Genomic DNA, 4,268 nt, shown 5'->3' on the forward strand with positions numbered 1-4,268 from the left:
TACGCGGAGGCATGTGTGTAGAGAGCATTTTTTATATTTTTAATATTAATTTAATATAAAATATAATGTGTGCGCAGGCCGTGTGTGTGTGTGTGTGTGTGTGCTTTTTAAAATGTTCAAGTATTTAAATTTTTGTGTGCCGCCTGTGTGTGTGTGCACGCGCGCGCACGCGCGCCATGTGCGTGTGCCACTGTGTGGTGTATGTGTGTGTTTCAGAGAGAGCTAAATATAATGTGTGTGTGTAGGCCGTGTGTGTGTGTGTGTGTGTTAAAGTATTTTTAAGTATTTTTAAAATTTTAATGCCTGTCGTGTGTGTGTGTGTGTTTGAGAGTGCGTGGTGTGTGTGTGTGTGTGTGTGTGGGTGTTTGTGTGTTGTCGTGTGTGTGTTTGTTTTTTAAATTTTTTTAAATTTTTACAATGCATCATGTGTGTGTGTGTGTGTGAGAGAGAGAGAGAGAGAGAGAGAGAGAGAGAGAGAGAGTGTGAGTGGGTGTGTGTGTTTTTTGTTTTTTATAATATTAAGGAGAGTGTATATGGGTGCCGTGTGTGTGTGTGTGTGTGTGTGTTTTTAAAAATATTTTTTTAAATCTATGCAGGCCATGTGTGTGTGTGTGTGTGTGTGTGTGTTTATTTTTATGTGCGCCAAGGCATGTCGTCGTGTATATTTATTTTTAAATATTTTTTAAAATCTATGCAGACCGTGTGTGTGTGTGTGTGTGTGTGTGTTTGTGTGTTTTGGATTTTTAATATTAAACAAAGTGTAAATGTGTGCACGGGCCGTGTGTGTGTGTGTGTGTGTGTGTGTGTGTTTTAAAATATTTTTAAAATGTGTAGGCTCTGTGTGTGTGGGTGTGTGTTTTAAAATATTTTTAAAATGTGTAGGCTCTGTGTGTGTGGGTGTGGGTGTGTGTGTGTTTGGTTTTTATAATATTAAGGAGTGTATATGTGTGTCGTGTGTGTGTGTGTGTGCGTGTGTTTTGTTTAAATGTATACAAGCCATGTGTGTGTGTGTGTGTATTTTTGTAGAAGAGAGTGTATATGTGTGCGTGGGCCATGTGTGTGTGTGTGTCTTTTTTGTTTTTAAATATTTTTTTTAACGTATGCAGGCCATGTGTGTGGGGGGGAAGGGGGTGTGATGTATAAGCAGGCGAGAGAGAGAGAGAGAGAGAGAGAGAGAGAGAGAGAGAGAGAGAGAGAGAGAGAGAGAGAGAGAGAGAGAGAGAGAGAGAGAGAGTATAATGTACATCATAGTAGGCTGTATCTGTGTGTGTGGGATAGAGAGAGAGAGAGAGGGAGCGGGAGCGGGAGAGGGAGTGATTGTTTACATTGTGTGTGTGTGTGTGTGTGTGTGTGTGTGTGTGTGTGAGAGAGAGAGAGAGAGAGAGAGAGATAGAGAGAGAGATAGAGAGAGAGAGTATGTGTGTGTGTTTTTTAAAATATCTTAAGTATTTTTTATGTGCATGCGTGTGTATGCGTGTGTATGTGTGTGTGTGTGTGTGATAGAGAGAGAGAGAGAGAGTTATTTAAAAATCTTTTAACAAAAATGTGAGTTTTTTAATAATGTTTTTTACAAGGCACCCAAACGTACAAATTCAAATACACATGGTAGTTACAATTATGTATGTATGTTTGACAGAGATGGAAGAGGTGACTCATAATTTTTGAGCATATGAGGAGTACTCTTTCCTTTGAGGAAAGGGAGGAGTTGGCTGCTGAATTTGAGCGTCGCTTTTTTCCTAGGGTACCTTGGTTTGGGCCATGGCAGATTATATCCAGTGGATGGAATGATATTTTTACAATTATTATACCTTTAGATTCAAATTTAAATGATTTAGATAAAAATATTGCATTGATGAATATTTTTAGAAAGTCTAGGGTTGATTGATTTTTATGAAATAAAAGACATTCCCTGGTGTGATAGAGATGAAGCACGTCAAGTGTTTCAATAAGTTATTAAATGTATCCCTAAGCATAAGTTAATTCGAAAATAAATATTCGTGTGTCATTTTTCTCTCTAAATCTCTCTCTCTTTCTCTCTCACACCCACCCACCAAGAACAGGATAAGAACACACATGTTGTAAATAATGAAGAAGTGCTCTCTCTCTCTCTCTCTCTCACACACACACACACATCCATGGATAAAAATATAAGGACTTACATGTATTTATTTAAACACACATATACACACACTGAAGGAAAGAACCCATATGTACAAATTGAAACACACATGTACACACACGTAGTAGTTACAATTATGTTGTTTACACCACCCAAATTGAAACACACATGTACACACACGTAGTAGTCACAATTATGTTGTTTACACCACCCACAAGAGTTTGAAGAGAGTATATATGTGTATACATACATACATTTAAAAAATGAAGAAGTGTGCTCTCTCTCTCTCTCTCTCTCTCTCTCTCTCTCTCTCACTGAAAAAAAGGACAACGTAGCTACATGTAGACATCAATCAATAATCTTCTAAGATTATTACATTATCTTTACCAATTTCCTTAACGGAATGCACTTCAGTATTTCCCTAAAAATGAAGCGTTTTTCCTCAGAGCTCCTGCATCTGCTACCCACAATGTAAAAGCCATCTAATAATCCCAATGCCTCTTTGATTAAGAGGAGCTTAAGATTCTCATCTAGCATATAGGGGTCTAAATCTATATAATATAGCGTGGATTGGGATCATCCCATCCATCAAATCCAAGAACCTCCCATTTTGGGCTAGGTTAGTATCCAAAAAAAACCTAGCATCCAGGTTAGTATTTGGTGTGAAACGTAGCTAGGACATGGTGAGAAAAATAAAGAGACCATAAGAGTTATAATTGTTTTGATGTTTGTGTGTGATTGTGTAGAGGCAAGCACAAGGACGATAACATCAAAGTTGGTGGTTTCGAATACCATTCTCTCAACTTGAGGTTAGTTTTATTGTTACGCTTTTGTCTCTATCTATTTTTGAGTTTGGAGTTAATATGTGATGCATAGATAAAGAGACTTTCTTTATGTTAATATGCTTGGTTAGCAAAGAGAGAGAGAGAGAGAGAGAGAGAGAGAGAGAGAGAGAGAGAGAGAGAGAAGAGATTGCACATTAAAATACTTTCTATATCTCTTTGTATGTTATGGGTGTTTTTAATATTGTTTATGTAATTACGATCTTTGCCACGTTTAATACTTTTGTGTGTGCACATAAGTGCAGTTTATAATTTTGATATGATATGCTTGACTGTCTAAGCTAAGAATAGCAGAGAAATGTTCTTTAAAAGTAAAGATAGTTACATGTATTGCTAAGCTAAGAGTTATCATTGTGTACTTATTCTATCATGACGTATCTACCTGTATATAGTGTCAGTATACAATTAGGGTCATGTTATATGTTGACAAAGATATAAAGAGATATTTGTAGAGCCTTAAGATATTCACTTTGGATTTCAGTAAATGGAGTCCAGAATGATAACAACAGCTCCAATGCCTTAGTGGTCATGAATGATGCTTCCAATGCCGAAGTACCTTTGTGTACCCCACTTGAGTTGATGAATATTCGAGCGGCAAAACACCTTGCTCGATCAAACACTACTCCATCTAGACAACCAAGCTCCAAACGACTACAAACTATTGTGGACATATGCGAGCGCACTGATAAAAATCAGGTTGCTTGCAAGGAGTACTTAGATGCTCTTTGGGGTGAGATCCGTGGAAGTGGCAGCCAAAGGGGAGATACCCTAAGAGATGAGTTAACTCAGCATTTCCATCTTGTTCTTGATGGTAGTGGTCACATGGATGCTAACCAACTAGACATGATGTCTTTCATGGAAAATATGCATTTTGAAATTGGGGAACGTGTGGGTGGATGTAATAGGGAATGTAAAGAACAAGTTGATTATCTAAAAGAGCAAGTACGTACATTAGGCTTGGAGGTATTGAGTCTAAAAGGTATCTATTAATCGACTCAATGCTATAATGAAAAAGATGAGCCGTATGTTGGAGACTGCGGTAGATGCCTAGAGATTTTTGTGATAGTAATGAAGCTTTTACTCAAGGAGAAAATTGCTAGATTTGGCTCACTATGGTGATATTTATGAAGTTTCTATTTTCTCAAATTATTTACATCTCTATTTCTATTTGGCTTCTTGGTCTTCTTAGTATTTGTTAGTTTGTTTTTGGAAGGAAGCAAAAGATGGTTAGGAGTTGCATATATCGAAGGTCGAGTTCGTCGGCTTTGAATTTTGGATACAACACGTGTGTCTCACTGTAATTGTAC

Source organism: Cibotium barometz, chromosome 6 (assembly GCF_041138505.1).
Source record: "Cibotium barometz isolate CiBa-2024 chromosome 6, ASM4113850v1, whole genome shotgun sequence".
Taxonomy (NCBI): Eukaryota; Viridiplantae; Streptophyta; class Polypodiopsida; order Cyatheales; family Cibotiaceae; genus Cibotium; species Cibotium barometz.